At 38.7% G+C, this 13,509-nt stretch overlaps 1 long non-coding RNA gene and 1 other non-coding gene across 3 annotated transcripts; one reads left to right on the top strand and one right to left on the bottom strand.

Moving 5' to 3' along the window:
* Positions 1 to 1,845: 1,845 nt before the first annotated feature.
* LOC132828487 (U6 spliceosomal RNA) lies at positions 1,846 to 1,948 on the top strand. Its single transcript, XR_009646130.1, has one exon. It is a non-coding gene; the product is annotated as a U6 spliceosomal RNA (small nuclear RNA).
* Positions 1,949 to 2,354: 406 nt separating this feature from the next.
* Positions 2,355 to 11,671, bottom strand: LOC132828483 (uncharacterized). 2 transcript variants are annotated; one of them, XR_009646127.1, is made up of 4 exons: positions 11,614 to 11,671; positions 11,420 to 11,522; positions 10,629 to 10,710; positions 2,355 to 2,495 (listed from the first exon to the last, which is right to left on the bottom strand). It is a non-coding gene; the product is annotated as an uncharacterized LOC132828483 (long non-coding RNA). The 2 variants fall into 2 exon arrangements; XR_009646128.1 differs by having other exon boundaries at positions 2,355 to 2,474.
* Between the last annotated feature and the right edge of the window lie 1,838 nt (positions 11,672 to 13,509).

Below are 13,509 nucleotides of genomic sequence, written 5' to 3'. Positions count from 1 at the left end.
GAAAATACCTCAAAGACACCCTTTTGCTCTTACCAAAGTGTGGCAGCATTGACGTTAATGACATTCAGGAGCTTGCTATCAATTGTTCAAAATGGTGACAATTTGTCCATCAAACTTCAGCAGTTTTGAGTCAAGATGCCTTAATGATGAGATGCAGCAGCCACAGAGAATAAAAGGAAAGGAAGCAAATTGTGCACTCTGACTCCCACTACCTGATAGGACAATCTGCCTCATATGCCCGTGCGGTCACATGAAGACCCATTGCAGAAACCCTCAATCCTGACTAGACATTATCCTTGAATTGAGGGACATCAGTAACAATGACTTGGAATGCAGAATATAGACAACTGACATCACTTGTTGGATCTTTTGCAATCATCTTATTTATTAATTGTAATAACTGACCCTCTGAATGAATCATATACACAATTTAGACATTGCTTTTTAGACATTGTTGGTTTTACGGATACTGACTGTAGCAGAAATTCCAAATGCAACAGGCTGGTAACAGTATATTCACATGACAGATTTAGTGTACATTAAAATAAAACAAAAAACTGTGTATTCTGGAGGTCTGAAACAGACAAAAACAGAAATTGCTGGAGAAACTCTGAGATCTGGCAGCATGTGAGGAGAGAAATCAGAATTAATATTTTGAGTCCAGTGACTCTTGTTATTTACAAACTGCTGCTAATTTTCTGGAGTATAAATAGAATGTCAAAGCAATCACAAAACAAAACACGGTCCCAGGAGTAAGGAAGAAAGAATTTTATATATTAAATGAATTTTTTTACAATCACTGCAGTCTTAAATCATTTTACAAATTCTTGCTATTGTCATGTAAGAAACACAACAATCAATTGCCTGATGGCAAACCTGGATGATTCAATTCATTCGGAGGGTCAGTCACTACAATTAATAAATGTGATATTGATCAGATAATTTGTTTTTTGTGTTATTGATTGAAGGATCATTTTGGGCAAGTCACAGTGGATAGCTCCCCTGCTCTTCTTTGAAACAGTGCACTGGGATATTTTGCATATATCCAAACAGACAATGACACATTGGTTTAACATCTCATCTAAAAGACTGCACCACTGGCAGTGCATCACTCCCTCAGTACTGCACAAGAGTGCAGTCACTTGAGTGCGAACAGCAGTGGACATTATCGATGTCAGGACCTGTATTTGCATTTCTGCTTCAGATACATTAGTAAGTGCTGTTTTGATGAAAAGCTGAATTATTTTCCACCAGCACTGCAACTGCAATTACTCCAGATTGAATTTTGGAGAAAAGTCACTCGACCTGTTTAGAGAAATGCAATTGTACTTAGGTGTTTTGGCAAGTTTGCTATAGTCATCTGACTTTGACCTCTATGTAAGTGTCTGTGCTTGTGGCAGCCATCAAGCACACATTGCTTGAAATGTATGGACTTTCAGGGCTGTAAGAAAGCCAGCAACTGAAAGAAATAGCATGGAAGAAGTAAATTAAAATAGAAGTCTATAACTTTGAATTACTGGGTAAGTCAAAATAGCTATGCATTTTCCACTTACTGCTGCTGTGGAAATGAAAGGAGGTATGAGACAGCATTGGAATTTTTTCCATGCTCAGTGGCAAAACTATGGAAATGCTGATTTCATCTAAGTTAGAAATGTCCTTGAAATGAGACATCCTGCCTTGAGCAAACATCTGCTGAAAGCAAAGAATGTTACTCTCAAAAAAGATCTCAAAATGTGGAGACTTTCTGAGGAGATAATCTTACAGCATATTATTGAGAAAACAGGAGAGGCTTTGCATTATGCTGAGAGACATTTCAGAAAACATATTTAAGAGTGGGAATTCTATTTGCTTCAGCAGCACATGTACTAAAATTGGAACAAGACAGTGAAGATTAGCATGGTCCATGCACAAAGATGATATGCAAACTTGTGAAACATTCCATATTTTTAGTGGGGCCCTCTTGTGATGAAGTGGTGCTGGAGACTAGGTTTAAGTCTCACTTGTTTCAGAGGTGTGTAATAACATCACTAAATTATGTTGATTAGAAATTAGGTTAATTTTTTTTTAAATTGCAAAAATGCCAGAAGAAAGATCAAGGCCAGAAGGCATGATCAAATCCATTATGGAAGACTGGATTCAAAAGCAAGGGGAACATGTCTAGTATGGGCAAAGCAGTGCTGTGTGTGCCAGAGCTGAATCACATTGTACAACCTGCATTACTAGGTGGAAGCCAAATATATATATAAAGATGGCTAAAGTACTGGAGAAACTCTTCTTCTATAAAAATGGCTGTTGGAGAGATAGCAGCTGATAATTCTGATGGACCATTGTACACCATATAAGAAGTTGGCATTGTTAAGTCTAAAGATGATAAACGGTTTGCAACTGTTAGAATGATGACTGCAAAAGGAGTTCCTCGAGTGTCAGATAGACTTTGTGCAACATCATGACCATTGCAGATCTGTGTGTCCAGTCTGAAAGACAAGATAGAGGAGCTAGAAAAGAAGGGGGTAATGAAGCATATTAGTAGATCTGTACAATTTAAAGACTATGTATGCATTGCATGTGCAAAGACTGACAAAATAGAACTGACTAGCCGTTAACACAGTTCTATTAATACATGATTATTTTCTTTGTTATTCTGATTATTGGCTAACATGAGTAATTTACAAGTACAAATGATATTGTATGCTTTCTTTTATGAAAGCAAAATGTTTGAAGAAACATCATTATACTTAGCGTACTCAGTGGCTTGCTGTAATCATATGACCTCTAGCTCTGCTGTAAATGATTTTATGTGCAGTTTGCAGCAGCCACTAAATGCTTACCACTTGAAAGAAAACTCACACGTCATGTAACTAAAAGTGTGACTGCAACATACTGATGACATACTGTAATATAGAAAATTGCATACAAACTGAACTAAATTCCTACCTGAAAATTTCTTCTGGCTTTCCTAGGTGTACCAACTGAGTGTTTTTATAATCTTGTTCTTGTTCTTCCCACCAAAGTATATTTGGTAAGGTCATGAAAGGCTAAATATCTCATTCTACAGCAATCAACAGGGTAGGTACAGGGAAAGTGTAGGATCAGGGGACACAGTTTCAGAAAAAGGCTCAAGCTATTTAGGACTGGAATAAGGAGAAATTCTTTCAATTAGAGGGTGGCAAACATTTGGGCTTCTCTGCGCCAAATGGCTCTTTGAGCTCAGTCATTGAGTATGTTCAATACTGAGAATTATAGATTTCTACATATTAAAACAATCAAGGGATACGGGTACAGTGCTGGATAATAGTTGTGAGGTAGATCAGCCGTGATTACATTGAGTGGCAGAGTGAGCAAAGTGACTCACTGATTTATTCCTTACTCCTATTTTTTATGTTATTCATTCTAAAATGTCTCTGAGCACAGGTAAATCTATGAAATATTTAATGCTAACATGCTAATCCATGAACTTTGATGACACACTTGTTTCAAGTTTATAATAGTTTTTCATTCATAATTGAACATCTATTTACGGCTTCATAAAACAGTTTGCTCATGTAATTGTTTGCTTTAAAATGTCCAATGCACCTTCTCTGGTTTGCACACCATACTTTCTGAGCTTCATGGATGGATTCCATCAGTTTCCTAATTTTAAGTCTATGTCCTATCACATTATGAGCAAACTCTTCTTTGTCTGCTTCTTGATCCATTATAGATCCATTTAACAGATGGGATCCAATCCAATATTTTCTTAACAATGCATGAATAATATCTCAAAATATTTATTTTTTCTTACCTGATCACTAATCTCATCATTCTCTTTCCAATCATGTCCAAACAATTTCTAATTTCCCACTCTTTATTCATGTAATGTTTTATATTTAAAGGTTCTCTTCTTGTGTCACCTCTTATCTAAAATGGCTTGTACCTAATGAATTATTTTTAACTTTATTTCTCTCATCACATATTCCTCTCTCATGCATCTCAGAATTCCAACCTTCTGATATCTCCTTTCCTCAATCAACTACTTCTATTGCTTCAGTTTCAGTTCAGCTTCATTTACAGTTTCAATTACTTCATCTATATTTTCTGGTTAAATTTCCTGTCAACAATCATATTTTGATTCAAAGATGTAAAAACCAAATCCCAGGTGAGTCCCAGTGCTCAATAGAAACATAGAGAGTAGGAGTTTAAAAATGTGTTGCTGGAAAAGCGCAGCAGGCCAGGCAGCATCAAAGGAACAGGAGAATTGATGTTTCGGGCATAAGCCCTTCTTCAAGAATGAAGGCTTATGCCCGAAACGTCGATTCTCCTGTTCCTTTGATGCTTCCTGACCTGCTGCGCTTTTCCAGCAACACATTTTTAAGCTCTGATCTCCAGCTTCTGCAGTCCTCACTTTCTCCATAAAGAGTAGGAGCATGAGTGAGACATTTGACCTTTGAACCTGTTCCACCATTCAATACGATCATGGCTGATCATCCAATCACATCCTTGTGCTTCCCAGGCCAATAAAAATGCTTTTTATCTTAGCCTGAGCCTTCCTTACATCTAACTAACCTCCTACTGGTAATTCATGTGCTACCTGTAACACTTCCTGTCTATATGCTACTGGCAACACAATCTGGTGCACATCTTCCCATTTCTTCTCAGCACTAACTTGCTGTGGTTTTCATTTTCGTCTTAGGGTTTGACTTTTCAGATAATAACCCTCAGGAATATTCTCTGACTCCTTTTCTGAGTATGCATCAACATATATATCTTTTATTGTCTTGTCTTTCTGTTGTCAGTCCATTAGCTTTTCAAGACTAAATATTTCTGCCTGACCCTCTACCTATTCAGATTTTTCCTGCACCATTACGTCAAACATGGTTTCCGCCATCTGAACCTCAACTCCTTCATTTATCTTTAGTTTTTGTTTTGTGCTGTGACTTATGATAATGGAATCTTGTTACTGCACAGTCTGGAAAAATTCAGGGTATTTTTCTTTTAACTCCTCAGTTCTCTGGTCTTCCTTTGGCTTCTCCACAACAAGGGGTGTCACTCCCACCTTGGATCCTGCTAAATCATCCCCAAGAACAAACTGTATTCCTGGAATTGACACTCTGTCAATCACGCCCACTGTTACTTTCCCAGTTTTGAGTTGGCACTCCAACCTGCTCTTACATAGGGGAATGTTAAATTTCTGTTAAACATCTATCCTACAAATTACCACTTTCTCGGGTAACAGGTCAGAAATATGTTCATCCCTTCATCAGGCACTAATTCCATACCCAGCCCCTGCCTAGGCTGTGCACTGTCCTGCAGCTCCTTGACTTTTCTTGTTGTTTCCTTTACTACTTTCACTAATGCCACTGGCTTAGCCTCTTTTATCACATCTTTTCCCTTTCTTTAACAGCCAGCACTGTGACTTTACATGTCCTGCTTTACCACTGTGGAAACACTGGAGGCTTTTCACCCTCTCGGGTTTCTTTTTAACCTGTGGTAAGGAATTCCCAGTGTGCTGTTCTCTTTGTTTTGTAGTGTAGGATCTCCACTTCTCCCAATTTCTATCCCACACAGGATTAAATTCTTGCCAGAAGCTAAACTTTGCCTTTTGTACCAATGTATATTCATCTGCTGTCTCTGCTGCTCTTCACTTCTTGAACTTTCTGTTCATCTACATGAATTCTTATCATCTTGGGAAGTGAGATTTTAAACTCCTCCAGCAGAATAATCTCTCTTGAAGACTCACAGTCTTTTCTATTTTTAAGGCTCGCATCCATCTATCAAAATGACTAAGTTTCCTTCTTTTGAACTCAACATAAGTCTGACCTGGTTCCTTCTTTATGTTTCTGAACCGATGTCTATACATTCCTAGTAACAATTCATAAGCACTCAAAATAGTCTGTTTGACATCCTCATAACCTCTTGACCCCTCATCTGACAGCACTGCATATATCTCATGAGCTCTGCCTACCAGCTTAGTCCAAACTAGCATTACCCACAAGTTCTCTGACCACTCCATCTGGCTAGCCAATTTTTCAAATGAAATAAAAAAGACTTTGAAAGCTTTCTCATCAAACTGTGGCAATATTTTCACATATTTGTATATATCACTACTTTCTCTCTTCATTTCCATTCTTTTTGATCCTGCAACTAGAGAACCAAATCACAACCTTATTCAAAAAACCTCACAAATCTGGAGAAATAAATAAGACTGACTTACAAAAAAATGAAAACAGATGGATTGAACACACCACGCTTCTACGGATTACCCAAAGTTCACAAGCCAGGAGCTGCCCCAGATCCATAGTCTCGCTACCTAGAACACCAACTTATGGATTGGCCAGGGAGCAACACCAAAGACTAAAACACTTAGTAGAAGACTCACGCCACTCCATCCACTCCACCCAAGAATTCCTGAAGACCATCAAATTCACCAAGAGAGAAAAGGATGGTCTTCAAGAATTCTTGGGTGGAGTGGATGGAATGGTGTGAGTCTTCTACCAAGTGTTTGAGTCTCTTTTGATGTAACTGCCCTGTTCACATCCATCAATATTAATCTGGCCAAGGAATCACTGACTACTTTATTAGAAGAACCAAAGACACATGCACCAAACACCACCAATTTCATCAGCAAGGACAATGTTGGTAAAAACAAGGACTGCAGATGCTGGAAATCAGAGTCTAGATTAGAGTGGTGCTGGAAAAGCACAGCAGGTCAGGCAGCATCCAAGGAGCATGAATTTTCCTTCTCCTCGGATGCTGCCTGACCAGCTTTGCTTTTCCAGCATCACTCTAATCTAGAGCAAGAACAATGTCGTCAAGCTAGGGCCTTACCACTAACTTCACCTTCAACAACAAAATCTCCAGACAACCTAATGGAACACCCATGGGATCTCCGCCTTTAGGGTGCTTAGCTGAGACAGTAATGCAGAGACTTGAACAAACAGCTCTGCTAACCATCCAACCCAAACTTTGGGTCCGCTATGTGGATAACACCTTTGTCATTACTAAACGAAACAAATTAGAGGAAACCTTCAAGACCATTAATAATACCCTTACTGCATAAAATTCACAAAAGAAGAGGGAAAAAATGACAAACTGTCATTCCTAGATATCACAGTAGAGCGAACAGTCAATGGGGAACTTCAAACCAGTGTCTACAGGAAAACAACACATACAGACAAAATACTGAACTGCAGAAGCAATCATCCCAACACCCACAAACAAAGCTACATTAGAATATTATTTCAACAAGCCAACACACACTGCATCATAGAGGAACTGTGCAGAGCAGAGGCAAATCACCTATACAGTGTATTCAAAACGAATACGTACCTAATGGACACAATGCGTCGATTTCCGAGCAACAAACCCCAACAAGCAGTCAAAACATGTCCAGAAACCCTAGCCACTCTTGAAAATGACTGCCAGACTACTCAGGCCTCTTGGCATCATGGTAGCCCACAAACCCACCAACACACTAAAGCACCAGCTAATGAACTCTTATCAACAAATACATTGACATGAATTCCATTTACCACTCCCTGAGGAAATGAATAGGAAATAACATCACCACAAGAAATGATGTCACCATTGGAAATGACATCACCAACCCAAGGAAACCTAAACACATGCATAGAAAGTGGGCCATGCCACCAGTGCTTCATCCGGAGGCTCACTGATGATATTACCTAGTATAGTGATGAAACATCTGAAAACGAACCTTCTAGCTCAGCGAGCAAACCTACACCCATTTCCATCCTGACTAATTTGCAACTTATGACGTTCAAATTCTCTCTTAGTTTCTCCTTCTTCTCTCTCTCTTTACTTAGCTAAGAACCTTCTCTCCCTTTCGATATCTTCTAACTCCATTTGCTTCAATTGTAATTTAAGCTCTTCTAACTCTATTTTACTTGCCTGTTTCTCTGACACACCTGAATGCTTACAATTTCAGCTTTCCTTTTGTCCCCAGTTAGATCCAATTCTAACCTATTTGCTAAATCTAAAAGTATGTCCTTCTTCTGTCCTTCTAAACTTTGCAAATTTGGGAAGCATCTTCAAATGCCAAAACCTCTCTAGCAATCTTAAATACCATTTCTCTTCACATTTAATTTAATCAACTACAAGTTAATTGTGGTTGGTTAAATTGTCTCACCTATGTTTTATTTAAAGATCAAGGACACTAATTGGCAAGTGTTGAAATCTGCTGGGATCTTTTGTACCCCAAATCTGTGCAAATCTGCCCAAATTTCAAACTGGATCTAACTAAACCTGTCCAAATCATCAACTTGAGCTCCAAATCTGTTATGACACAGCAATGAAACCAAACACCCAGAAAAGCTCACCTCACCTCGTAATCTATTAAATATGAGTAATACAGAGCTCCCAAATTCCACTATTTAAAGAAAACATATCAATTTATTCTTTAACTCGAAAAGTGAATTGTCACAAAGTTAGCCACTTTTTTTCCTAAAAGCTGTTCCTTGGCTCAAGAATACTCTGTCCTTGATTTTTTTCAGAGGGGTAATAAACCGGGCCAGGATCCGATCGGTCTGGTTTGGTACACAGGTGAAAAGGATTTTGAACGGCCTTTTGTTTATATGTAAACAGCCGAGACTTCAGGCCAAAGTGGTCATGTTTTAGAAGTGATCTGTATAGAGAAAAGGGAATGGTCAGCTCCCTACCTGAGCTGAGCAGTTTTAGTTCAGTCTTGAGCTGGTTGGAAGTTCAACAGGGAGTTGTGTGGAAACTCTCTCTCTCTCTTTCTGCCCTTCAACATCAACCTATAGGCATATGTTCCAGTTCTACTGTTTTTTTTTAAAGGGAGTTTTCTTATTGGGACTGTTGTATAGATTTGGAACAGCATAATTAAGTCCAGTTGGATAGGTTGAGTTCTGGTAGGGGTTCTTTATTCTGTTCTTTGTGTTTTATTGTGTAATTTTGTGAATGCATTTTTGTCTGTTTTAACATCTAGTAGTCAACCTAGCTAACTTAATCCGCGTAATGTTCACTGTACACTTACCGAAACAAATTGCAAAGTTATGGTCTGGGGTTGCCTGCTTAAGAATGCTTTGAGTGGTCTGGTCTAGTCCATAACAGAACACTAACACAACAACTATTTACAACTCTAAGCCTCCTTTCTCTTAACTGCTTGTTATCTGCCTCCAACTCTATAGGCCACTGTTGGAATATTGCGTACAATTCTGATCTCCTTCCTATCGGAAAGATGTTGTGAAACTTGAAAGGGTTGAGAAAAGATTTACAAGGATGTTGCCAGGGTTGGAGGATTTGAGCTATAGGGAGAGGCTGAACAGGCTGGGGTTGTTTTCCCTGGAGCGTCAGAGGCTGAGGGGTGACCTTATAGAGGTTTACAAAATTATCAGGGGCATGGTTAGGATAAATAGACAAAGTCTTTTCCTTGGGGTGGGGGAGTCCAGAACTAGAGGCCATAGGTTTAGGGTGAGAGGAAAAATATATAAAAGAGACCTAAGGGGCAACTTTTCACGCAGAGGGTGGTACGTGTATGGAATGAGCTACCAAAGGAAGTGGTGGAGGCTGGTACAATTGCAACATTTAAAAGGCATCTGGATGGGTATATGAATAGGAAGGGTTTGGAGGGATATGGGCCAGGTGCTGGCAGGTGGGACTAGATTGAGTTGGGATATCTGGTTGGCATGGATGGGTTGGACCAAAGGGTCTGTTTCCATGCTGTACACCTCTATGACTCTATAATATACTGTTCCAATAACCACCCATGGCTGTCATCTCCAGTGTCTGTCTTCTTCTGGCTGAAGATCTCACTGGGTTGTCTTTGATCTTTTGCTGAAAAGATCTTTCATCTGAAAAAGGTACCTTTGATAGAGCGTGTTTTGCTGGCAGTTACTCTGGTGATGGCAATTGGTCTCACTCTAACTGTCAAAACGTCTGCTTCTTTATACTCCCAGTATCAGATCATCTCATTGGTTTGATGTTGGCAAAACAATACATTCAAAATCAATTGGTTTTTACTATCTTGGGCTATAATGTAAACTTATTGATTCAATTTGACTTGTGTAAAAATAGCAATCAAAACACAGGTATTTGTTTCACAGCCAAATGTTACGTACTTTCAACTTTCCAGTACAATGTGACAATGCCTGCAAGCTCTCAGTGCAAAACAGCTTTCACTCTCTCTTAAAGGTACAGTACACGCCTTCAACTTCATAACATTAAGAAATTCTCCCTGTGTTTACCCCATCCAGTCCTGTTAGAATAGGTTCTTATGAGAACACCCACCCCCATTCTTCTAAAATTCAATGAATATCGTCCTAACTGATACAGCAAGACTCCTCTACTCCAATCCTCTTGCAATGAAGGTCAACATATCATTTGCTTTCATCACCGTCTGCTCTAACTGCACGATTATGTTCAGTGATTGGTGTGTCAGGACAACCAGGTCTCTTTGCACCTACCCTCCTCTCAATTGATTGCCATCCAGATAATCTGACTTCCTGATTTTACTAACAAAGTTGATAACTTTACATTTATCCACTTTATACTTCATTTGCCATGCATTTGTCCACTCACTCAACTTGTCCAAATCCTATTGAAGCATCTCTGAACCCTCCTCCTTGTTCCAAAAGGTTAACCATTCATTTTTGATTAAATTAGTTACTTACAGTGTGGAAACAGGCCTTTCGGCCCAACAAGCCGAGTTCATTCCTCGAACTCCCACAAGTATAGGTCCATTCTTCAAAAGAGCTATCAAACAAGAACTTGAAAACATAGTGATATTTGCAGTGTTTGTCTGTTTGTGTGATTCAACATAATTTAAAATAAGTTAAATTTAACAATCTATTGAAACTAACCATTAGGTTAGTGCACAGAAGCAAGATTTTTTTTCTTTATTCTTTCAAGGAATCTGGGTATTCCTGGCAAAGGCCAGAACTGGTTCCCCATTCTTTATTGCTATTGAAATGCATAGCTTGCTTGGTCATTTCAGTAGACAGTTACAAGTAAGCCTGCTTGGCTACTCTCTCTCATTCCTGATGAAGGGCTTATGCTCGAAACGTCGAATTCTCTATTCCTGAGATGCTGCCTGGCCTGCTGTGCTTTGACCAGCAACACATTTGCAGCTGTGATCTCCAGCATCTGCAGACCTCATTTTTTACTCGAACACATTACATGTAGACCAGACTGATGTCAGATTTCCTTCCCTAAATAATACTAGTGAACCAGATTGGCTTTTGTAACAGTCAACAATGCTTTCATGAGATCTGCACTTTTGTTTTAACATTCCAGATCTATTAATTGAATTCAAATTCAAGAATCTGCCATGGTGGGATATAAACTTGTATCTTCAGAGTATTAGTTTGGGTATCTAGATTACAAGTCTCTCAGCAACAACACGATAATACCACATCTCTTTAGCATATCAGTTCCACAAAGCAGTACAATATTACATTCTCACCGTTGTAAAGAAAGAAACAGATTACTGGTCTCCTCCATGATTTTATTTATGTACGACTTGCAGTTTCATTGTGGGAGCTTGGTGACTGCAAACGGGATTTTATCTGAAATAAATACAACATTTTAGAATATAATTTTTGTACTTTCATATTACTGCAGTCAAACTGGGTAATTTAAACTCAAATGTATAATTACCCGATACATGAGGAGTAGTGCAACAATCTTTCCATTGCCTCACCTTGTATTCAAACAGGTAACTTGTGTTGCATAACTATTTGCAACATTGTATTGCGTCAATCAGGCTTTGGGTTTCTGGAATGAAGCTAAACTTGACACATAAAACCATTCACTGTATTACTACTACTTTGTGTTAACCTTTGATCTTTTTTGTGGCTGTGTCTTAGATCCAAGTTGTTCAATGCGCGCCCTAATTGGGTTTCAGATGTCATGAATTGTTTTTATAAATAGTAAACAAAACAAAGATTGGTTGATACTGTTGCTGCGCCTGTGATATCATAATCTCATTAAGCCAATCGTACTCTGCTGGCTCAGTTATGTTAATCAGATAGATGACAACCGTGGGGACAAACTGGAGAGCCTTGTTTGCAGTGCACTGGTGCTTAGTCACGAACTTTTGGGTTTGTGTACTTGGTCACAAAGCCACTTGCAAGTGAGATATGAAAATGGTGAAGTTGTGCAGTGATAACTGATAAGCAGTTTTTAATGACTGTAACCTTTTGAGGCTGACTGTCTAGAGGAGCATTGGAGGCATTCATAAACAAAAATCTCTTCCGACTGAGAACAGAGCCCGAAGAAAACTGATGCTAACATATCTGTCACTGTCTCAGCTCACGGTCTTCCAGTGCAGCAAACGCAGCACAGACTGCCATGTTAGATTTTGCCTTCTGACCCACACCAGTGATGCTTAACTAAGTGTTAACCATTACAATGCAAGTCACTGTCTTACAAGATGGAAGGCTGCCATCAAGTGGATAGCAATACTGTTTATACAATATGTAAGGACGTGCTTTAACATTTTGTATATTTGTTCATGAATTGTGATGAAAACCAGCTATTCCAGTTACTTATTCGTGTTTTATTTCCTTGATTTCTGAATGATGGTAGATGTTTGTCACTAATAAATAAGCGAAGGACATTTACCTGTGTGCATGAGTGCATTTTAAAATTTGCACCCTTGATTTTAACTCCTCAATGGTTTTAATCTTCCTTATTTTGCAACCTCCTGTAGCTCCAAATAGTCAGAGATACTTACACTCATCAAGTTTGGCACTCTTGAAGACACCAAATTTAATTTCTCCACTATTGGTAGTTGTGTCTTCTGCAGTCAAGACCCTAAACTCTAGACTTTGCTCCTTAATCTCCATTTCTGCTTCCTCCTTAATGACATTCCTTGAAATGTGTCAAATTGACCAAATACTTGGCTGCATCTGCTCTAATATTATATTTATGTGAAATAAAAGCAGCAAGTGCTGGAGATAATCAGCAGCTGTAGCGTTTCAGATCTTCAGCTTTCGCAGTATTTTGCTTTTGCTGTTTAAATATGTCTTGGTTTCAAATTTTTCTATATAATGTTCCTGAGAAGTGTCTATAACATTGTGCTGTGTTGAAGGTGCTATATACAGGAAAATTGTGAAATAAAGAGAACGCATACGACTAAAACAATATTTTCATAGTCTGCACAATGTTGCTTTCGTGATACCATAAGACATAGAATTGGAAGTCGGCCATTCAGCCCTTTGAATCTGCATCGTCATTCAATGAAATCATGGCTGATCCTCAACTTGAGTTTCCTGCCTTTTCCGTGTAACCCTCGATTCCCTTACTTATCAAACGTCTATCTCGGCCTTGAATATATTTAACGATCCACCCTTGACAGCTCTGTGTGGTAAAGAATTGCACATATTCTCTTTGAGATCAGAAATCGCTCCTAATCTATGTTTTAAAAGTGTGAAGGTGTAGTGCTTTCCAAAATTTTACCACGATAGCAAAAGTAAACCAGGGGAAAGATAAAAGAAAAGGAACGAGTGCATTTGATGAAACGATACATATTGAATCTCTAACAGTATATAT

This window comes from Hemiscyllium ocellatum, chromosome 26, assembly GCF_020745735.1.
Source record: "Hemiscyllium ocellatum isolate sHemOce1 chromosome 26, sHemOce1.pat.X.cur, whole genome shotgun sequence".
Lineage (NCBI taxonomy): Eukaryota > Metazoa > Chordata > Chondrichthyes > Orectolobiformes > Hemiscylliidae > Hemiscyllium > Hemiscyllium ocellatum.
This window is presented reverse-complemented; position numbering and strand designations above follow the sequence as displayed.